Source organism: Gallinula chloropus (assembly GCF_964237585.1).
Source record: "Gallinula chloropus genome assembly, chromosome: 3".
NCBI lineage: Eukaryota > Metazoa > Chordata > Aves > Gruiformes > Rallidae > Gallinula > Gallinula chloropus.
Genome location: NC_140087.1, coordinates 101,034,220 through 101,058,992, shown reverse-complemented (window position 1 = coordinate 101,058,992; position 24,773 = coordinate 101,034,220). Strand labels below are relative to the sequence as shown.

The 24,773-nt window shown below is 39.7% G+C and overlaps 1 protein-coding gene across 1 annotated transcript in view; it reads left to right on the top strand.

Annotated features, from left to right (window-relative positions):
- DLGAP2 (DLG associated protein 2) overlaps positions 1-24,773 on the top strand; it is a gene marked incomplete at its 3' end in the record, with an annotated part of 378,466 nt that overhangs the window by 259,825 nt on the left and 93,868 nt on the right. The window contains exon 3 of the mRNA XM_084262520.1: positions 20,111-20,176. The remainder of the gene's footprint in view (positions 1-20,110; positions 20,177-24,773) is intronic.

The following is a 24,773-nucleotide window of genomic DNA, read 5'->3' as shown; positions in this document are numbered from 1 at the left end:
AAAAAAGGGGATATGAATGAAAAAGGTTTGTGAATTGACCATGCTTCATCCCATTTAGGTTTTAATTTGGATGCACAGTGATGGAAAGTTAGACGTAAACATTGTGTTATAGCAGAAATAGGCCCCGAGTAAGTAGTGACTCAGATTAAGGGATAGTCTGAAAAATACTCTGATCTAAGAAAGCCACGATAGAAAATAGAAAGCAATAGAAAAGAAATGGTGAGTCATTTCTAATGCAGAATATTATCTCCATAGTATACTTTTCCATTGGCTTAGTTGCTTGGGAAACAATTTAAGCAAATTTTTAAGTTTTGAAAAGCTGTCTTCTGCAATTCTTTTGTCTTGTTTTGTTTTTTCTCACAAAGTTGGCTTTTCCTAGGCGAAACAAGACAGTTGGCATATCCAAAGACAGAAGTCTCAGGACTCCAGCCATGTAGTAAACAAAATTCTGGTTTTATTGCTAATGACTAAAAGCAGAAAAACAAAACCCGGGTGGTAATACCACCTACTGCAACTTTGTAACCCACACAGACACACCGAATTCACATTAATTCAGCAAGCAAAAGTCATTGCCAATTGAATAAATGACAGGTTCATTTTGGCCAGAAGTGTTATTTCTATACCAGGTAGAATATCGATACTAAAAGATACCTGGAACTTAAAAGTAATGAGGAAAAAAACCACTTTTCTGTAAGTTTTTTTAACGTTACTTTTTACCTTCAGATTTTTAACTGATTATTCAGTTGTAAAGTCTTTCCAACTACGTTCAGTTAGACTTCTAATAATGTAAGACTAATACCTAGTTTTTAAGTAGTCATCTAGACAAATAAAATGGAACACAAAAATAAGACTCTGTGTACCTTACATCCAACTAGACTTAGTACTAGTTGTACTTCTTTTATTTCCTAGATACCTGACTGTTGATTTGAATTTAGTTTTTTACTCTAGGGAAGGAGATGGACACCATAGAATTGTTCTGTGATACAGGGATATCATTCTTTAGAGGAAAGGGGTACAGGAATATTACGTAGAGGAAAGGGGTAAACGGATGTCTCACTCAAGCACAGGACTGTATCATATTCTGCTGATCAATATGTAAAGAATTGTTTAAAGTTTCTTTGGTTCTTAGACTTGCATCAGTTCCTTTTAAAAAACACCCTCACTTTTATTTGGCATTATTGTCTAATTTTTTTCCTAGGAATATTTTTTCGTGTTTCCATTCAAAAAAGCTCTGCATTTTTCTCTTCCCTTTTTTCCCAACACAATACATCTTTAGACAAGTAAAACTTGTAAGTGGATATTGAAATTTTATTTAATTCTAATTCAACATAAACCTCCCAAACTTTTAAATTCTTCAGCCAGAATTCTACCACATGGAGTAGTTCATGGTGAGCTTGTCTCAGAGCTGCAAGTGCTGCGTGGCTGCATCTCCCGTCTGCAGCCAGGCTCATAAGGAACAGAGGGAGGGATCCATGGGAAAGCCAATTTCTTCACCTGCTGAGTTCTGGAGAAGCTTTTTTGGGATTAGAACATCTTCAGAAAACACCTTGACTCCAGTGAACGGGAGTCAGAAAATGCTGGATATTTCTCTCAGCAGCATTGGTGTTAGCAAGATTTCGGTTTTGCCACAAAGACTTGGCTTTACACAAGTGTTTGATTGGTGTGAACTATTTCATCTGCTCATGAACTGTCTTTCACGTTATATGCTATGCTTTTAAAATACTTTTCAAACAAATGTTGGCCTTTCACCCACTTCAACAAATCCAGACAAAATACTATTCCATTTAATTTTGCTGTTATTAACATTTTTCTCACCGGCATTATGTTCTTCGGCAACTGTTGTAGTAAACCTATGGAATTTGGGGGGTATATTGATACATTCTTTTATAGGAGACTCTGAATGCTGAAATAGATGTAAGATTAATGGAGAGAAACAATGCACTGTTGATAGCTGATGAGAAAATCTTGAATATGTTTAGATAAATAATCCCTGATGTAAGAAATGCAGTTTAAATGCCAGAGAATGTTAATTACTTACAGTTTAATGAGGAAATTAATTAAGGCACAGCACAAGTACAAAGTAAGAATGCCCGTTGCTTTTCTCAGCAGATAATTGGTAGGTTTGAAATACTGAGAAAGTCAAGATTGAGACATACAGGGCTATTATAGGGCCTATTATTTCATGTAGAGGTGAGTGGTGGGCACATATTGAAAAGAAAGTTAACTTCATAAAGGCACCACCAAGAACAGTCTGGAGCCATAAGAAAGATTATACATGTTTAAAAAATAAATCTAAGAAGGAAGTCAGTGAAGCAGTACACACAGTGCAATCCCAGCAATGAAAGTGGGCTGGATATGTAATTAGGATGATGAAAGATCCTTTCAATTATCTTCTGAGAGGTTGCCCCCCCCTCCCCCTTTCGTTTACTCAATCGCCACGGAAAATGGAGAAGATTGAGCAAAATACATAATTTCTTACTGTGAATTCCCAACAATAGGGTAAATATATTCTTGGCTAAAAAAGTTTGGGCCAGTTGTGGGAAGGAAAAGTTTTGGTAGATGGGAAAGGCTCTTAGGATCAAGGGAACTGTAGCAGTGTCACATAGATACACCTCCAGTGGGATGTTTTAAACATTTCAGACAGGAAGGATTCTGGTAATCTGTTACAAATGTGATGCTCCTGCTTAGTATGCTGGCCAGAGATTTTTCCAGTTTGCACTTGGCAAGCGGGCAGTAGGTTTCTGCCTCTATACCTGTAAAATTAATATCTGATAATCTGATGAATTGTGATGTAAGGAAGTTCTCTTTTTCAGTCAGATGTGTTCCTTTCTACAGATGTATCATATTCCTCCTAATTACAGTCAAATGGCTAGAAGAAAGGCAAGAAGAGTAGAAACAACTAAGTGAAGCATTAGTGGCTTCCTGTGAAAGAGTCCCAGAAACTCTTTCAGAAAGTTTATGAAACACTATGTAATATAACAGCACTTCTCATAAACTACAGAATGAAACACTGCAATTGCTTCTGTGCATACATGCACATGCTCTGTCTTACTTGCATCTCCAGAGGAAGTCTGATTCCTGTAGATGGAAATAAATATATATGCCAATTAATAATATCTTTTGGATTCAATACGAACTGACAGTGCAGCCCTACACTGCCACTCCATTTACATGTCCTTTCATTTACTGTTGATGGTAGGTTAATAAATTCGTTTCCACAAATCTTATGCATATACTGTCACAATATTTCCTTTCCACTAAACGTATCAAGTCATCATCTGTGCAAAAGAAATCTGCATCTTACTTCTTATGGCACCCAAATGTTTGTGTCTTTGTTGTTTCTATGAACTTTTCTAATGCTCTTGCTTATCCGTGAAGTTATTATTTTTCCTAAAAAAAGACCAGGATAAAAAATTCTATAGCTGTAGCATTTCCAGGCTACATCAGGCTCTCTCAACTTTCATTTGAGGGTTCTGCTGTCCCAGAGGGTGCACTTTCTTCATGAACTATTTTCAGTACTAATAATTCTCCTATAAAGTATTAAAACCACTAATATTATTGTAATACTAGGAGTTAGTGGTAGAATAAGTCTAGTACTAATTAGTTCTTGCGTTGCTCATATATTAAGTCTAGCATTGAACCATCAGGAAACCATGAGCTGATGAATGCACACTTATAGAGATGCAGTAAATTCAGAAGACTAGTGTTTAGAATCCATAATCCAAAAATGAGAAAATAACAGGAGAAATATCTACAACACATTGATTGAGCAGCAATTTACAGATATCGTGATAGTTCTGTGTTTGGGATGTCTTTTAATGATGTTTTACTAATTATTTATAACTTTTAATTAGAGTTTTGCGAAAAGAGATGTTGCCAAGTGAGGAATCAAACAGAGGAAAACAGCTAGGGATGTTTCAGAGGCTCCTGGGTCTCCCCAGGGTTGGTTTGGCATGTCCAGAACACCATTACCATAACTTAGAAATGACAAAGTTCTGGGCAAGCTGAACCAGCCTCATCCTGCCGTGCTGGACAACAATATGCATGGATATATTTATATTGCCATCGAGCATAATTACCATTATGGGTTCTGTAGACTACTTGATGCAGTTAGTTCCAGTACTGATGGCTGCAATGCTGCTGTTGCTTAGGCTTTAGTGGAGGTTTTGCAGGATCCTGAGTATATTCTTGGTCACTAAAGCCTGAGTTGCTATTGCTTAGCAACTGTTGATTTCTAACCACACTGAAGTTACATATACTGTAACCATTCTTAATAGAAAGGCCTATGATACCAAGCAAGTGTGTGTGTGAACAGAGGACTTGAAGATGGACGTAAGCATGTGGGAGATGGAAAACTACAAAAATTAGCTTAATGGCATCGGAGGCCCTGCATTCATTACCTATATGACGCAGTAAACTTCTGGGAGTGCGGGAAAAGTGAATTTGAATATGACATTTAGTGTTTTTCTGTTAAAGCATTCCATGTGTTTGGTTCCATTTTTTCAAAAGATGGCAAGTTTTAGTCACTGATAGTTCCCCTTTTATCCAGAAACCTTAAAACTTCAAATGGAAGTCCTTGGAGAAAAGACTTGTGCACATGGGTGATGCCAATGACGGTAATGCAAAGTAGGTGCAGAGGATATGCAAGCAGATACTGGTCTTATTTGGAGGGCTGAACATTTGCTTTGTACTGGCCTGAACAGAAAAGAGTTTTTCACTGTCATGGGAATTTTCAGGATTGTAAGTTTTCAGAACTTCAACAAAACTGTTGTGGTTTGACCTCAGCCAGCAGCCAAACACCCACACAGCTACTTGCTCACTTCCCTCTCCTGCAGGACAGGGAGAAAATAGAAGGAAGGTGTAAAGACTCATGGACCAAGATAATGACAATTTAATTGAGTAAGCAAGAGCTGTATGTGCAAACAAAAAAAAAAGAGGAATTCATTCACTACTTCCCAGCAGCAGGCTGGTGTCTAGGCACTCTATGGAAAGCAGGGGCTCATTACTTGCAAAGTTTACTTAAGAAAACAAATGCCATAACCACAGACATCCCTTTCGTCAGTTTGGGTCAGCTGTCCTGGCTGCGTCCCCTCTCATGAAGGAAGGGAGGAGGAAGCCTGGAGGCTGCAGAAACACTGCTCAGCAGTAGTCACCACACTGGTGTGTCAACACTGCAAAAGCACAGCACCATATGCACTGGCATGAAGAAAGTTAGTTCCATCCCAGCCAGACCTAGCAGGAACTGGAACTTTTCATGTCTTTTTAATTTTTGTCTTAATAGAAAGCTGAAGTGGGGTAGCCAGTGGTGGAAATACAAGAAAACCAAACACATTTTTCTACTTTTTATAATTTACTCAACACTACTTCACTTTTGGCATGCTGAACCAGCCTCTCTCTCTCTTAATGAATATTTAATAATTTAAATTAAATAGTTCCAACAGAAGAAACTTGGAAAGACCAAGTCCAGAACATCAAGATACTCTAAGCATGGGATCAGTGTGACCATTAGTGCTTTCTAAGCCCAAACCTGACCCGGATAAAGTAACAGCTGACAGGTACTTCTCCTAGGCTGCATCAATGTAAAAAATAGCAAGTTCTAAGGTAGCTTTCCTTCTCTATTTCACTGGAAGGTTTCATCAAAATTGACATTCCTTTAAAAAACCCTTAGTTCTCAAGGAGTTGATATTTTGTAAGAAAAGGGAAAAAAACCCCAATCAACCAAAATACCACCACCACCACAAAAAAAGACCACAAACCCAAGAACCCAGTATTTATCCACCAGCAAATCATGTAAAAATTTTTCAGGAAATTCAAGAAGTTTGGATGTCTACAAGAAGGTGTGCTCAGAAGTTATGTTTTGAATAAGGAACTGCTGTTTCAGCCATACGGCACAGAGCATATCCACCAGTGCTCTGACACGTGAGCACCCACATTCATGTCCTGTGGGAGACGATGCTACATATAAGAACTGGGGCTGTAGCCATCAACTTTAACCCACTAAGTGCTTTCATTGCTAGAAAATGGTGGCTGGAAATGCGTTAATGTATGATGTTTATCAGGGTGACGTCTTTGTGCTGTATTTAGTTTTAGCTGCCACTTCCACACAGTCACGTTCTTGCTGCCACACATAAGTACATGGTGTGTTTTCAGTGCCTTTGCCATTTTCCTTTGGTCTGACTCAAAATAAAATTTAACCAACCGAAGGTCTTGTATAAACAGACTGCATAATTCAACTCAATTTAGCTTTTTGCTCAGAATCCGGAGAATGAATACAAAAAGTTATATTACTTTCAAAATAAAGTCATTAGTAATCATTAAAGCAGCAGTCAAATGCAGACAGCATTACAGCTGCATTAAAAAAAATGGAACTGGAAGTCAAACATTACTACTAATCACTGCCATTGTCCTGAAAGAGCAGAAATTAAGCACTGATTTAAACTCATTTTAAATCCCATTACTGGGAGACCAAATTGCTAAAAATGTGGAGGCCTTACTCATGGATTTCTATAGAACAAACCCAGCTTTGCATTCTGAAACACTCACAAGTGTCCTTAAGAGCTATCAGAATGACAGCCTAGGAACCGTATCTGGTTGCACGGGTGAATAATGGGTATGTGGAGGCAAGATTTCCAGTACTGTCGTACTGACGTGACTTGACTCTGACGGGCTGAGAACCCAAGAAGCTGACAGGTTATTTTATTTCCCTTCCCTTTGATTCTCAGACAACAAAAGAGAGGTGAAAGTTTGGTGGTGATGGACACCTCTCCTGTGGGAATTGACAGAATTCACTCATTCGTTTTCAGCTTTTGAGTTTGTCACTACGGGCCTGGGCTTGATTTGAGTGCTGCATCAGAAATGAGAATCTCAGTATTTCATTTGCAGCTCCCTGACCTTTCTGATGGCCCCATTTATGGCTTTGAATAAACAAAGATATGGAGAAGCAAAATGAGCCCAACAATAATCATCTGTTTTCCATTTGTAATGTGAGCATGAAGGCTTCCTGAAAAGGAGCCCTTTAAATGCAGCCAGGACTGAAGTACTGCATGACTGTATGTAACATCCCAGGGAACTACAAATGTTTATGGAAGTCCTAAACAGTTATTCAAGTAAGACTCTGCAAAAAAACAGATTACAATTGAAAGATACTTCGGTCTTCACTCCAAAGGCCCCTTGGGACCCACAGATCCTGGATGAAAGTAAGAGTGTTTGGGAAATGAAGAATTTCCCTCTGGTTGAGGTAGGGGAGGTCCAGGAGTGGCTCAAAGGGATTAATGCACACAAATCCATGGGACCGGGTGGGATACATCCACGTGTGCTGAGGGAGCTGGCAGAGGTGATTGCGGAGCCACTCTCTATCATCTTCAACAGGTCTTGGAGAACAGGAAAAGTGCCTGAGGATTGGAGGATAGCCAATGTCACTCCAGTCTTTAAAAAGGGCAAGAAGGAGGATCCTAGCAACTATAGGCCAGTCAGCCTCACTTCTGTCCCTGGAAAAGTTATGGAACAGCTTGTTCTGGATGCCATTACCAAGCAACTGGAAGACAAGAAGATCATGAGGAGTAGTCAGCATGGATTCACCAAGAGAAGATCGTGCTTGACCAATCTCGTAGCCTTCTATGATCTCATCACTGGCTGGGTAGATGGAGGGAGAGTAGTGGATGTCATCTACCTTGACTTCAGCAAGGCTTTCAATACTGTCTCCCATGACATCCTGATAGAAAAGCTGAGAGAGCACAGGATAGATGAGTGGATGGTGAGGTGGGTTGAGAATTGGCTGTTGGACTGACCTCAGAGGGTGGTGATCAGTGGAGCAGAATCTGACTGGAGAACTGTGACTAGCGGTGTTCCTCAGGGCTCGGTGTCAGGTCCAGTCCTGTTTAATATCTTCATTGATGACCTTGATGAGGGAATAGCATCCACCCTCAGCAAGTGCCAATGATACAAACCTGGGAGGAGTGGCTGACACGCAGGAACACTGCGCTGCCATTCAGCGAATCCTGGACAGGCTGGAGAGCTGGGCAGGGAGAAACCAGATGAAATTCAACAAAAGCAAGTGTAGAGTCTTGCACCTGGGGAGGAATAACCGTCTGTATCAGTATAGGCTGGGGGATGACCTGCTGGAAAGGAGCTCAGTGGAGAAGGACCTGGAGGTCCTGGTTGATGACAGGTTGGCCATGAGCCAGCAGTGTGCACTGGTGGCTAAGAGAGCCAGTGGGATCCTGGGGTGCATCAGGAAGAGTGTGGCCAGCAGGTCTAAGGAGGTGATCCTCCTCCTCTACTCTGCCCTGGTCAAGCCCCAATTCTGGGCTCCCTGTTATGCAAAAGACAGGGACCTCCTTGAGAGACTGCAGAGAAGGGCTACGAAGATGATTAAGGGCCTGGAACATCTCTCCTACGAGAAAAGGTTAAGTGAGCTGGGAGTGTTCAGCGTGGAGAAAAGAAGACTGAGGGGGGACCTTATTAATGTTTATAAATATCTTAAGTATGGGATGCAGGGGGAATTGGCCAGCCCCTTTTCAGTGGTCTGTAGAGACAGGACAAGGGGCAATGGCTGCAAGTCGGAGCACAGGAAGTTCCGCACCAACATGCGGAAGAACTTTTTCACAGTGAGGGTGACAGAGCCCTGGGACAGGCTGCCCAGGGAGGTGGTGGAGTCTCCTTCTCTGGAGATATTCAAGACTCATCTGGATGCCTATCTGTGCCATATGTGCTAGGGAGCTGCTTTGGTAGGGGGGTTGGACCCGATGATCTCTTGAGATCCCTTCCAACCCCTACAGTTCTGTGATTCTGTGATTCCGTGATTCAAGGTAACGATCCTGCCCAAAATATGACTGTGAACTTGGTAATGTGTTAGTACCCTATATATTTGTGACCATGATTACCAAATCAAAGCGAGGATGCTGTCACATCATTGGGTTTCTGTAGCTTAGCAAGTGATCATCTGTCTGATGAGCCTTGGTAACTGAACTTGTTTACACCATTATACTATTAGCAAATATGAGCTAATTTCAGCTACTTTTCCCTGCAGGCTATGGCTTAACTAATTTGACTTACTTTACAGGCAGATGGATAGCTACCCCAGCAGAGCTGATATGTTTAAGCACATTAAACTATCAAAATTTCATCATATATCTAAGCTGTTATTATTAAACAGGGGGTTTTTGTTAAATTTGTCAGCTGTGTAAGATCCTCCAGAGAGCAAGCTGGATGTATTCCTGACCAGGCATTGTTGCCAGGGCAGGAAAAGGTCAGGCTGACATCTGTCCAAACTGCCCTTCGCGTATTGCAGATACAGGAGTAGAAAGAGCATACGTGCACAATGTCTGTGACTTTGGCTCTGCATGGGTACAGGGATTTGCCCACCTACGGACCTCAATGAGAGATACTTCTAGTGAAAAAGCACTGGAAACTATTTTACTTGTGTAGCTTATGTAGGATTAGCAATACCTAAATGTGGAAGAAATTTATGTTGTCCCCCTCTCAGTGTTAGCAGCTACAAACATAAATGCAGGAAGGGAGATGATCTGAACAAACAGCATCTTCATTCAGAGAGCAAGTATTTGCGTTCAGCTTCTCATTCCTTTTTAACTAATGAAGACAATCTGGCTTAATGTCATTTTGCTTTAAGCCATCAGCTGAGTAATGGAGCTGAAGAGCCCAGCCACCCAGCACTCCCCTGGACTGTGATCAGTCCAGAGCTGCCCACTCCTTCCCATTAACAGTAGAAGAAGGCAAGGATGGCCAGGCTCCAAGGTGCTTCACTGAAACACATCTGCTTGGGAAATTAAAGGAAAAATCCATTTCTTTTGGTGAGATTAATCCAGTGAACTTTAGGATTAGGAACTGGCTGAGCATCTGCACACCTTTTTGACACATCCTAAATATTGATTCTTCGCACCACACACTACACCATTTATCATTTTGCTTTCGAGTTTCACTGGCCACACACAGAACTGATTCTTCTCCACCTTCATTCCTGTTTGTGTCATAAGGAAAGTCCAAATATCCCAGCAGCTGCATAGGTCATTGTCAAATGTCACAACCAACAAACAGAAAGGTCCACCTCAGCCCCGGTGTAATTGGTTTTAAAATGTAACATGTCAGTGTGTCTGTGTATCCAAAGCAATCACAGAAATACCTGCTGTATATTACACGGTTTCTAGAGCAACCGGAGAGGACCGGAGGAGGGTTGCACCCACTGTGCCGAGTGCTAAACAAATGCATTAGTGAGAAAGCTCTCTGTGGTGAAGTAGCTGGCAGAAGCCTTTTCTTTGTAAAGCTCAACCTTCCTGAAGCTGAAACTGTTTAAGGGTCAGTTCAAATCAAATTGATTCTTTAACTAAAAATGTGGGGGAAAGAAGAGATTTTTCAATTGTTGAAGCACACTATTTTGACATTATTAGAAGTTTTATTTTTCTAGCTTGAACATGTGTTGCTTCAAATCTCTGTTAACCCAGGAAAAAGGCCACAGCTGTGTAGAATCATTTTGAAAATATAAAAGTTTCATTTTAGACTCTCACCTAAGAATTTTATTAATTTTAAGCTAATTCTAAGTTGGGCTTTGCAATTTGTAATTGAAAATTACTACGGGAAGGGAAAACAGTTTCTTGGCTGTTTCTGATTACTTCAGTCCTTCATTAAAGACCTTGTGGCATAAGTAACTCAGTAGAGCATGTAGTTGGGAGCACACGTGCATGCACAAAATCTTCAGGTGAGCTTTAACCTGTGACACATTGCTTGCACATCAGTGGTATTATGCCTGAGGTTGGAAGAAGAGAAGAAGGGAAAGACTGGTGGGGAAGGGTTTAAAGGAAAAAGAAGGGGGGGGAAAGCAGATTATGAAGGAGATGGGGAATAAAGAGGTATTTGGGATGGTGGTTAAAGATAAGAAAGGTGAAAGGAGGGAGGTGAGAGAGCAAGACTTGCATTGTAAGTGCTTTGGGGGGATGGGGGTAGGAACTAATGAACAATCGCTGGAAAATAAATCTGAAGCATGGATCTGACTCGCTAAGCATAACTTCAGTATCATCCAGAGGAAGATGAAAAACAATAAAGAAATGAAAGAAGTGAAATAGGATAAAGAAAGGAGGCATTCTGATCCATCAGTCTTTGCCTGCTACAGCTGTTCCAGACCTGTGATTCTTTCTAGGAAGAAACTTTGGTTTAGTTATTGCTATTTTTGAGAGGGAAAAATGTCTCATTTAAAGGGTACTGGCATTCCATACTTGCTTAGCTTGCCAAAAGGAAGCTATGTATTGTATTTTATGTCATGATATTTACTTAATAAAAAAAAAAAAAAGATGTCAGTCGTAGCACCCCAGCATTTAAGTGTTCACAGAAATGCTCACCAAAACTGGCTAGGTGAATATAGGAATGAGTATATTTGAGCCATCCATCTGCTCTTCTTTCAACCTTTCACACACACAAAAACCCCATACACATTCCATCTCTGGTAATACAGAGCTTCATCATCTAATGTCGAAAGGCCTTATTGAGGGTTATCACAGCTGCAACTACTAATAGCTACTTTCAGTTTTCAGTGGAGCTGCTGCCTTTGCCCTCACATCCCAGCAGGGTCACAGGGTTTTCATGCTAAATGTCTCCTACCTTGGTAAACCGGTGACCACTGTGACTCATCATATATCCCAGATCAGTGTAACAAATGCAGTTGTTCTGTAATGTTAAGAGATCTTATTTACTGAACATTTGAAAGACGGGGACAGTGCTCAGACCTTTTGCCCTATAATAAAACAAAGCTGTAAAACCAGAATGCTGTAATAATTGTAGATCTGGTTGTGGTTCCAGTAAAGTAAATACAGTGTGAGCATATCTAGTTTTAACCTGAAAATGGAAAGGCCACAAAACCCATGTTGTGTCCAACATTTTTTAACATTAGACATCTCAAGTAATTTTTAAGGAAAGTCTTAAAGAAGTGCTTTTCCTCAACGTGCATTTGAAATACATTGAAAAGGCTAATTGCATCTGCAGGGTTTTTTCCTAACTGTCTGTTCCATTTTCCATGCATATGCAGAAGACAGAAAGATCATTAAATGTCCAGTCAGACAAAGATCCTTTGTTTTCTCTTTACAAACCAGGGAAATACAGTGACAGTTTTCTAGGAGAGATGTAAGCAGTTTTTTGACTTATATACTCTCTCCCCACTGTACTTTGTCCTACACTTTGTCCTGGCATTCTTCCTCACGTTGATCTCTTTGAAGTTTATTTTCATACATTTTCCTCAGGTATTTTAAGAGACTCAGTGGGCATTTCACTTCTCTGACCTCACAATTAAGCCTCTGCAGCTCTGCAAAATCATTCTTACTGTGTTCCTGACCTGCATTCTCTACTTGCTCTCTGCCAAGACCTAGGATGGACTTCTTGGACCTCCTCAGGTGTCCGCTCTGGAGGCAGCTGCATCCAAGTCCTTCCAAGAGCTGTCACAGTTGCTGGAAGATGAATGCAGACAAAAGGCAGTTGCTGAATTTTACCTGGTGGGGGGGAACTGGATGGATTCTGAAGAGCTAAAGGTTTTTCTGGGGCATCCAGAAGTCTTAGTTCGCAGAATGGGGGGTCATTATTCACAATTATTAGCTAATATATTTTGCAGAATTCCCATTTTTTAATATAAAAGATTTGGGATTCTTTTCACAGTTCCTGAAAAGCAGTAAAAGGCAAATGGCTCATTCAGGAGCTTGACACAGTAATTCAGCTATGAAAAATTTGAGGAATAAAAGGTTTTTAGGAATCTCCGAGGCTGTTTGAAGTGCATGATCACACAGAGTCATGTCTGAACACAATGTGCTATCACTGCCTCGCTCTTTTTGCTTGCAGTCGTTCGTTAATTTTGATAGGGAGAGATAGAGTTATTAACTGAAGTAGTCATTTAAATTCTAGAATGTCTGAAAGGTGAATCTGCTTTAACACTCCACAGCATTATCCAGCAGCTTTTTGCAGGTATTGCTTGAAGAGGAGCAGGGAAGAAGAACTTGCAGATCTCTAGGGTAAAAGGCAGCTCAGAATGGCTTCCAAGGAGCAAATCGGCCCTGGCTGGCTCAGAAAAAGCTGCTGTGGAGAACTGAAACCTTTCAGGGTGATCACCACAGTATTGCTAAGGCAACCAGATTTTGTGGATGGCTTTCAGCTGCAAAAAACTGGAGGCAGGAGTTGGTGCTGCCAAAACCAAGATGACCCCTAACAGCTTCTGTGATTCCTTGAAATATATTTCATTTTATGCTTTTTTCCAAGATAGGACCTGAGGGACACAGCCAGCTTCCTCTCCATAATTTAATAGGCTATGTGCCTGGCTACTCTCTCTGATAGCTGAAGCCTGGTTTCACAGTCTTGTTATTGGAACCATGCTATAAAAAAGTGGACGGGCTGGATGACAGAAAGAGACCAGGAACTCCACACATTCTAGGGGTAGGCCGGGTGATGATTGTTTAGTTTTAGCAGTCTTGGTAGTAACCTGGGCTAAGTAAAATGCTGAGATTCTTCAATATTTATTAGAGTAATATATAAGAGAAATGTGTTTGTGTTTGGAAAGTCAAACAAATTGTCTCTCTTGAGGACAACTTAGTATGAATAATGAATATTTTGAGTTATGAAATGGGCAGATTAATTTTTTTTTTAAAAAAAGGAAAACAGAAAACCGCGTTGTGCCACTAGACAAACCCGCACCATAAAGCTGTTTCAGTTGCTGGCTGCTGTGTCTGAGAAAGGCACAGCAGAGTTACAAAAATGCTCAGAGAAGAATGAGAAGGATGATGAAAGATTTAGAATGGCTTTGCCATAATAAAATACTAAACAGATTGATTCCTTGGTTTGGAAAAGAGAAGATTGAGGCAGGGATATAGTAGATGTCTACACAATTTATAAATGATATAGACGTAGTGAATAGGGATCGATGATCCATTATTTTTCACAACCAAAGAACTAGGGGCACCTAATAAAATTATCAGGCATCCTGATAAACAAACAAAAAGGAAATTCTTTTTCAAATAAAGCATAATTAAATTGTGAGGTGCATTGGCACAGGATGCAGTAGAGGCTATCAGTATAAATAGGCTCGGAGAAGATTAGATGAATCCATAGAGGATAGATCCATTGGCTATTAAAAATGATGGTCTAGATTAAACTTCCATCTCAGGAAGTCCCTTAAGTGCTGATTGCGGGAAGTTGGAAAGGTATTCTAGGCAATCTATGTATTTGCCCTGTTTCCAACAGCATCTACTTTGGGTCAGAGCTGGAGCCAGCGTACTGGGATGAACAGATTGTCGCCGGATCCACTGGGAACACTTTCATGTGTGTGTGAGAAAAAATAAGAACAAAAAAATAAAAGGTGTGATGACAAAAACAAAAGGAACTTAATTAAACAATGACTGCCTCCTACTGTTAGCACTTTTACGCAGGCCCCTCACAAAGGAAACCTCAATAACCTTAAATTTGTTACGATCAACTTTAGGTTTTACTTCAGTTGGAATTTACCCAGTCCTGCTGTGCTTCTCTTGCTTATCAGCTTGTTATCAAACAATGCACAAGAATATTATATTTTTACAATACTGCCACCTGAGCTAAATCTGTAGTAGTAAATTAAACAGTGCCAGGACGAAGGCCCGACAAAAGGAATCTGATTATTTATAATGTCAGTGAGAGAGGTACCTGTCTTAGTTTTAATCTTGGTCAACTAATTTTCACGGTCACAAATAATTCCCAGGCTTGACTAGAGAGTTAGCACAGTCCAAGGACCATTCCCAATAAGCTTGAATGGTGCCAGCCTGTTCTGGAAGATATGGCTAGACAATGCCTGTTGGCCTCATGACCAAAGAATGACCAGGCCATAGCAAGGAGGCCATAGTGGCACCCAAGACTGTGTGCTTTTGATACTCCTCTTAGGTCGAGATCTGCCTAATGACAGTTCTCAGTGACAGATGCCCTGTACCAGACGGGGGATATGTTTGGCTAGGGTCAGAGGCCACCTGCAAGAAATGCTTTAATTGAATAGCTGGCTAGTGGACTTTGAAATACTCGAGATAGCTCTTCTAGATCTCTGAGCATCTCTGGTCTGGAAGAGGCAATTTGGTTTTCTCAGATCACAGAGTGATATGGTGAGAGTACTATATTCAAACTCTGGACACATTTTTATGCTCTGTAATTATGTGATCAAATGAAGTTGCTCCTGCATTTTACTCCAGACATTTTAAGGCCTTGGCTTTCTTTTCATTTGTTGTCAGAGTTAATGTGCCAGGTCCTAAATAAGACACAACTAAAAGAACAACATCTACCACGGGGAGCTTACAGGCTGAAAAAAACCACATAGAAAAAAAATGGTGGGAGGTCCAGAGCAGGCCAATAATAAATAAATTAAAATCCAATAAACTGAGAAGTTCAATATCAGTTGTAGTCCACTCTTACTCTCGTATTGCAAGGGAGGAGACAGTTAATTGATTATAAGTCTCACTGATGTGAGCCTTCTAAAGTATGTGAGCAATAAGTCCTCTGAGATTGGCACCTATTTTGTTGTTGGATAGGTTATGGAAGAAGTACGATTGGGAGATGGAAACAGCATGCCTGGTTATTAAGGACAGAATGAATGAATAAAATTGAGGGCCAACATAGAAACATATCTTGGTGTAAGTCTTTGCAGGTAAAGAAAGATCATTTAAACTGATCTACTCAGAGAGTATATCGAGAGGTTAAAACTGAGATGGTAGAATTTGAAGGATGGGTAAAGTGATTAATGAACAGAGGAAAAGCAGCAATATCAGATGGCTTTTGTGCAGTGACTGTCAAAATGTTCCCTTTGAAGACAGGCAGACAGTAGGGAATGGGAGAGAAAAGAGCTTGTGTCCATTAGCTCATACAGAAACTTCCCTTCCCAGACCCACAACACCAAGTAAAACCCTACTGACCTGCCATTCAGTAGCCAGTGCAGCTCAGGAACAATTCAGAATTGACCCCCAAGAGATTAGCTGAATCTCTTTTACCCAAGTTTTACACAGATGTAATTCTGTGGCCTTCAGCAGTTTTATTTTGGATTCATATTAGACTGTAAGCTATTCTCTAGACACAGAAAACTGAGTAGAAGCTAAAGTTCCCTCCATACTTGTAACTCCTCGGAAACATGCCACATGTGTAAGCAATGGCAGCCATCATCCCTACCACAGTGTACGCCCTTGCCCAGAGTTGGCCCATGCCAACCAGCACTTCCCTAGGTAATGTGTCCTTAGCAGGGTAAGGAACAGCACAGGCCAGGGTTCATTGCTGACAGACATCCAGCCTGTTCTGAAGATGAAAGCTGTGCCATGCCAGTTTGATCTCGGGTGCTGGCCCATGTGGTTTCCCACTGTACATGTAGTAGTCTCAGGTTTGAATGATCCATTTGGATCTGTCAAGCTGGTTCCAGATCAGCAACACATCCTGGCATTTCCAAGCTTACATCTGGAGAACTTCAGATGTGAAAGGTCCCTATCACAGTCTTGAGTGTCATCTGTGCAGCATTGCACTGGAATGCATGACAGATTCATCACATTTTTAAAAAAGAAAATGAGATACAAGATGTAAATGACAGTTTGTGCTCTCCTATTTATGCAGATCACAGCATCATTTTACTATACATTCAGCTTTCACAGAAGCAGACATCTCTGCAGTTCGGAAGCCTATCATTTTTTGTCACTATTTTCAGCCCTGTTGAGAGCGAAGACTTCTCCCACTAGTTTTTACTTTCAATTTCAGAGGCAGATGTTTGCTTTTTATTTAGACCAGTATGTGGTGCAGTACACTGAGAAGGGATTTTAACTAGTCATTGTGTCCTTTGTCTGTGAACTGTGTGTTCTGTACATTGTTTAAAACCTTAAATTGTAAATCATCCTACTTTCATAACCTCATCTTTGTTTGCAGTTCATTGCCCATCAAAACATTCCATGCTTTGACTACCATTTCCCTCTATGTCCACTGGTATACAATGTCTGGCCAGTAGTCCCACCTTGAGCAAAGGGCGAGGTGAAATCCTACAGATCTATGAGACAGGGGAGGTGAATGACATGAAACTTCAACATGCGTGAGAATTCTGTGGTAATCTGCTTGGCTTCATTACCATGAGATATGAAGGTTGCTGCTGTGTTCATGAATGGAGGGTATGCTTTTCGTTTCTGTGGTCAATAAGAAAAATGTTAATTTCTAGGGAAATATAAACTGAGTAAACAAAGACCATGTAAGTCTGTTGTTGAAGGAATAATATTACTTTGAAGCACAGTTCAACCTCACACAAAGATTGTCTTTGTAATACTGCAAGAGCCACTGAGACTTTAGATTAATTCTGCTTAATAAATGCAGAATACAAAAATTTAATCTCTTCAAGAGCTGAAGGAACTGACAGTGGCTTTTTTTGAAAAGACAGTCTAAACAATGAATTAGTGATGTGAATAGGTGTAGTCATAAGATGTAAAGAAATAAGAAGTAAGCTAATCATAAGAGTTACTCATATCCCTTATGGAGATTCATAAACTGAAGGGAATAAAAACGAATTTTAAGTTCCTTTGAAACATTTGCACTTGACCCTGTTCACAACAGAACACAGCATTTTTGCAGGATGGAAATTCTAACTTTTGTGTGCTCTCTATGGGCTCTTATAGACAAAAGCCACACTGGCACTAATAAATCTATTCATATAGGATAGCTACAAGAAAGAAATTAACTTGATTCCGAATTCTGCTGAGGCAGAAAGAGATTAACTGAATTGCCCAAATTTGCACAGAAATTCTTACGCCAAAGTCAGAATCTGACCTATGGATGGATCCCTTGCATAAACTTTCTCTGTCATTTTGAAAAGGAAATTTATTTTCTGTCTTTCTGAAACACGTCAAACCCACAGATGTTTACTCTAGTTTAGCCTAGCCCTAAAATTTTAGTCTAGTTTTGGGCAGGACTTGTGAGAATAATGCTAATTTCTTGCAAGGGAGAAATAACATTCTGTGGGTTTTGTGGGTTTGTTTGTATGTTTGTATGTTTTCTGAGGTTTTATTTTTTTTATTATTCTCATTGGGGGATAGGACTAGATGATCTTTCAAGGTCCCTTCTAAACCCCTAATATTCTGTGATTCTGTTTCTGAAATATATATATAACTTTGGAATAAAATAGTATATTGTTACTTTTTCAAAAATACAAACCCACTGTTTCAATATAAAGCTTCTTTACTGTGAAGCTAACAGCTAGATCTTCTAGTTACTTACATAGACGTAAAGTATCGTTCAGACTATTTTTGTTACAACTTTCATTTAATTCATTACTCCTGTGCAGCCAAATTAGAGGACAGGACATGAGTTATACAATATAGGCTGATCATGTGAGCAAAGTCTCCATGGAAACTGCCTAATTTGTGCTTTTATTTAATTAGAATTGTCCATTACCTCTCCAAATGAAATTTAATTTAAATTCGTATGCCCGTTATTCTTTAAATTGTGTATGACTTTTTATCCATCGCTTAACAAGATCCCTAGTAGGTTGTATTTTAGCAGAGTGAGTTCATTTAACAATTGAGTTTATAAACAAGATGTTTATTTGACAGGTCAGCTTATCCAACAGTCTTAACATCCTCAGACTTATTTTGTGTGCGGTATCTGTGCTGTACTACCCATTGTTATCAGCTGTGTATTCTTAACCTCACAAATTGTCAAAACCCACAACAACTGTTTGAGAGTATCCACATGAGTATATTCACTCATTTTGCTTGCTGTGAGATAATTGGGGAAAAAATGATAGTACAAAGTGCAACCAAGACCAAGAAATATATAAAATGCATGTATTTGTTAAATGAAGCATTAAAGCAGGCAAAACAGTGTGTCTGTTGTAAGCTGAACCACAAAAACCAGCTTGCCTGATACACAGATTGAGGTACTCTGGAGTTGGTTCAAATTTATGGGGATGTCTGTCTGAGGATTTAAGGAACTTGACCTGATGGGAGTTTTTAGAGGTCATCAGTCCTTGGTTGTGCACTACAGAAGCACTGTCTGCAATATGAGATTTTGTCTTTCTGAAGAATTAATGGTTGAACATACAGTGAGTGGCTATGGGGTACTCCATTCCCCCACTGCTGTTTTGAGGTGTCTGTAAGAAGGCATACAGTGGAAGGCAGTATGTACTCAAAACAATTTCCACTCTGCTGAGATAGCAGAAAATACAGATAATAAGACAAAACAATTGAAAAAATATATAAAACATTGTACTGTGTACTTACATGAGACATGTTACTGTGATTTTTTGCACCCCTATCTATGTGTTCTTGAGCCAATCTTATATCTTAAGGACATGTTACTGACCCAAATTGTCTGTGCAGTCCCGTGTTAGAAATATCTGAGTTAGTTGCCAGGTCCAAATTAATTTGTGTGTCAGCGTGACAAGAGCGCAATGCAGAGGCAACAAGCTGCAGCTCTGAAAGTGATACAAGCAAGGGAGCAGAGCTGCACTCAGGCCATTCAGCAGGCTTCTGCGTACCTTGCAGCCTTCATACACCATGGGCATGTCTTCTGAGTTCAAGTTCTCTTCCAGAATAACAGAAGTTGTCTCTGGCAGAAAAGTAAATGTTATTGATAGGAGAAAGTCACCATGACAACATTATTGGAGTTCAGAATTGCAGAGTTGAAATGGTTGTGAGTAAGATGTAAAGAAAGCGGCCTGAGAATCATGAGTGGCTTTACCGTCATCAGAGGACTGGAGGACTGGTTGACTGTCGTCAACTGGAGGACTGACAGTAATTATTCTTCTTGGAATAAATACATTAAGGTTAGAGGGCAGTAGAATCCAATGTGACTAAGAAAAGCTGAACAAAACAGTGTAAAACATGTTTAAAAAAAAAGGCATTTATGAGTATTGTGACACTGATGATGTGAAAATGTCTGGCAAAATTTAAAAAAATAAATAAATAGAAGAACACAAGAACAACTGGCAAAGCGGAATAGATACTGCCAAAAATAGCACCTCAACAGCATCATAGTATCAAGATATTGAGTGGTAATAGGTATCACTGAGCTGATTTAAAAACTAGAGGAGAGTTTATGTCTGGGTATACAAAAATATCAGCGTTATTAAATAGCTACTTTGTTTCTGTCTTTTCAGAAGAAGAGGGTGGCGATCTGCTCAAGTCGGGCTTCAGTTTTCCAGGGACGCCAGAGGAGGAGCTAGGTACAGATATCATCTCTCAGATAACTCGTACTGCTTGTACATCCAGTGGCTGGGTGCAGCTGTGGGGGTGAGGAGGAGGGGGCTGCTCTGTGAGGTATGGCCTTTCTCCATCCACAAAGCCCACAGCGGGCATGGCACCAGGAGGTGTCGATGCGAGTGGCTAAAAACCTCTCTGTAAAATCCTTCTGGGAATTTCTCACCTGCTCTGTAAGGTTAGAGAATCGAAAGCAGAAAAACATCTGATTTTGGTAACACCCAGGCAACCAAGAATCCAAAAGGTGATGTTCAAGGAAATTATCGACTTTCCTGCTTTGGTCGTTTTTGTCTTACCCCTTAGAGAACATAATAACTGCAGAAAGGTTTTGATGATACCTTTTAAATTTAAAAAATAACAGAAGCAAGAAATCAAAAACTCATACAGCCCCTGAGTGAAAGCTTGATATCTCTGTCTCTCAAAGCTAGTAGTAAAACAACCCACTGGCTTCGGTGTAGCCAGATTTATACCTTTTAGATTGTGTATATTGAGTTTCTGTTCCCGGAATTTCATATTCAGATTGTCACTGCTTTATGTGAAATCCATCAAAACTTTGATTTATATGCAATTACTTTATGTGGTTATTTTTGGAAGAGAAATATGGAATGTGGTTTCTGTGTGTTTGCTAGTTAAAGCTCCCTTTATTCACAGTGAGTGTACTTACATTTCAGAAGTCAGCATTACAGTAATTTTTCTCCTTTTATGCATATCCTCACATTAATGCATTGCAACAGTTTATTTTGTGTTATTAGGATATTTTTGTGTTTGACAAGAATATTGTACACTCTCACCTTGACCTTATTGTTACACATTCATAAGAAGATAAATCATAGTTGCTATATTAAGAAAAAAGACCAAAGAGTTTGAACAAAGAACATGAATTATGGCAGGGGATGTCATTATGTTAAAATAATCTCTTAGAACAGGATTTTCTAAAACAAGGAGTGTTGTCACTCACTTGCACTGAAGTCAGGGAGTTCCATGAATGTTCAGTATAAAAATATCTGGCTTGAACTTGTTTGTCCTCTTAATATTAAAAACAAGAGGAAAAAACTATGGGATAAGTTCCAAAGATCAGACAAGAGGATGTGTTAAGGAAGAGACTGAAGAACCTTCAAGGCAGTTCCTGCCTTAATTAAATTAGGCTAAGAGGGGAGATATAGTTAAACATGAGGCTTCCTGGGAATCTGACAAGTGAATCCTATGGAGTCAGCACATCTCTCAGCCTTCACAACATTTTTGTCCCATTTCATAGCGCACTGGAAGGAGTTCAGATGCCCCAGGGTAGAATTCATCTCATCTAGGAGTTGGAAAGTAACTCAGATGTAGATGTCTAAACTGTAGATATCTGGACTTCCTTTAGAGTCAGTAAAGAGCGATAGACTTTTCTAGGCCATAGCAGGTTTGGCCTACTTTAGAAGCTTAACTTAGGGTGAGATGAATCATGCCTAGAAGTATGTCAAAATTTTTCTACTTCCCATTTGGCTGAGAAAAAACTGCAGAATTTCTGAAGCCAAGGTAAATGATGTGTAAATCAACAGTATTAAATATCAGGTGTGGACTAAGGACCCTCATATGAAATAGGTAATCAAAGGTTTACACAAAGATATACGCTAACCTGATCAATCATCCAGCATCCAGATTAGGAAGAAGATGGGGGATTAGCCAAAAGAAATGAGGAACAGGAAAGTGAAAAATCATGAATAAAATTGCAACCAGAATACAAAGAAACTAAGCTGCTTTCAATGACTTTAGCTATTTATGGCCAGAGGACTGAAAAAAGAATATGCTAAAAGCATAGATTTTGGGTCCCTACTGGAGTCCTCTGAAAATAAAGTACCAAAGATTGCTAGGTAGTGAATGCAGAGGGGTGGGTGGCTTTAATACTTTCAGCAGGAAATCCGGTCCTGACTTAGCTGCCAAACTACAGATGGCCAAAATAGGTGGAGTGGATACTGTCAGTGATGTATATGGTGATCCATTATCCGTCAGAGAGAATCACTGTAAAAAAGCAGCCTACTGTGGAAAATAAAGGTTTGGGATGGTCAGCTAAGTTCAGTGTAGGCAATTTCTGTAGTTACAGCTGTGCTGGTGCTTAAGAGCTCTACAGACAGCTGGGACATACCTGTCTGTCCATCCATCTCCCGGTATTGTGTTCCATTACATGAAGACTTTGAGTTCAGATCCGTGAACTGAACACAACATTACTTAAAAGACCCACAAAGTATTAGATCTTTCTCAGTCTCCACTTTTTCTTGCTCTTGCACATGTATAAAGTTAAATATTTATTGGAAGGAAATCTGAATCTGGGTGGATAATCTAATCTCCATGCTATGGAAATGGACTCTCTCTCTTTATATATATAAAACCCATAAATGTTATATGCATATATGTGTTTTGTGTATATATACCTCAATGGCTAAGTAATTATTTTGCATAAACAGCCTCAGTTTGAAGGACTGCTGGACTTTCATTCCTGAAAAAACACAGAAAGGTCTTTCCCTGAGAAGTAAAACAATCGCCCCAAGTAAAGGCCAAGTAGAGATGATATTCTTTAAGATAACTCTAATGGCAGGGCCATTCATTATTCTAGAGTCTCATTGCTGCTCACTTTCCCAAGGAGCTTCAAGTTACATCTCTCTGGTACTGAAAAATCTCTGGCTCCAGGCCCTTATTTGTAAAACGGGTTTAATATTTCCTAGTGAGGTTTCAGGGCTTTGGTGGGGATTAATTAATGTTTGCAAAGTATCTCACCGGAGTGAAAATGCTGAATAGTCGCTAAATAATATTAATACAATGATCCACTGCTCTAATTGGGAAAAAGCATCAAGGGATAGGCCTGATCGCAACTCTTTTACATTATTGATTCTATAAAAGACCTCATTAGTTAAAACAGGCAGAAATGCAATGGATTCCTTAAAAAAAAAGCTTCCCCAAGCACTCATAGTCTGTTCTCAAGACCAGTAATTCATAGCTTTTCCGTTAACATTTATTTGTTAACAGAGTTCAGGGTAATAAGTAGTGTCATGGTTACAAGATTCACACTCACACCAAAAATCCCTATTTTTCAACTAGGAATACATCTAAATAAGCAACCTGATAAAGGTAACAGGGCAGGAGATCTGACATACATGATCTCAAGCAGCTCACTGCTTGAGAAATTCAGTCAGTGGAAACTGGTGTTCTTCCAAGCTTTCATCTAGCTGGTGGTTATAAAAGCTCAACAAGTTTAATATTTAAAAAAGAAACATTTTTATGAAACAACTCTTTTCTGTGCAAATTGGGAACTTCTCACAGTCTTAGATACTTTAGGTGTCTTTAAGGTAGCAACAATTTGTTGTGGGTGTCAAAACCAAATTGTGCAGTCTTAACAAGAGCTATATGGGAAACATGGCATGTTTAATGGCATTCAAATAGTGAAAGAAACATGTCAGCAGAGGAGATGGGATGAACTTTTCTTTAAATATAGATTTTTTTAATAAGTAGTACATGCACATAGTAAAGAGGGAAAAATATATTATTTTAAAATTAACACCTTTTTTATAGGTAAGGAAAACATTTCTTTTACAGAAGTTGAACGCTTAGCAGCTTCTAATATTAAGAAACTAAAGGGTTTTTTTTTCAGTAAATTACTGTTTTCTCTTCAGGAAGGGATATTGAGTTGATGTTAAGAAAAAGCTTAAAACCTATAAAACAGGTTGCAGTTACTAATAATGCTCTTAACCTGCCCCAGTTGCAAAGTAAACTGAAAGAGTTTAAGGGCAAGTTACAAAAATGTATTTTTATTTCACAGTGGTTGCAGTTGTGCTTTTGATTAATTGGTACAGTTCAAGTGTCAGACAGTAACTCATGGTTATTCAATCACTGTTGATTGCATGATCATGCCTTTATGACCTTATGTGTTGCAAGGATATAGCCATTCTTGAAATAAAAAATAAATAAAGGCCTGACTTTCCAGTCTGTCTGTCTTTCTACCTAATTACCCAGCCTTCCTCAGTGCTGTCAGTGTCTGAACACTTTGTACCTCTCATGGGTTTTAGCTTCATACAACAGGCACGGCAGGAAATTTTCCCAAGGACAAAGAAGGGATTGGCAGCCGGTGCTTGGCTCTCCTCTGCCAGATCCATGCCTCAGTCTAACTTCCCCCCAAAGCATCCAGGGATGGTTAAACAGCTGTAGGCTTTGAATGGAACTGCTGGGACTTCAGTCAGACACAGGGCTTGTCCATACAGAATAAGCTGCTTACGGTGACACTGTCATTAGCAGGCATGGTACCAGATGTTTTAGTTTAAATTCTTAGATGGGCATTATCCCAAAGACCAAATGTTTCCCTGCTTTCTGACACTAACTCTCAGAGGAATAAAGAAGTTTTATTCTTGTGTTGCGGGGAACTGAGGCAGGGAGTCTACAACAGATACACACAAAGGTTAACTTCTATTCAGTGAGACAAGCCCAAGCCTGTCATCACTTCCCATGGCCTTATTCTGGACAATACAGAAAGTTCATGGCTGGACAGGAAATCTTGACTGTGAATTTCATGACTTAATCCTCTAACCCCTGGAT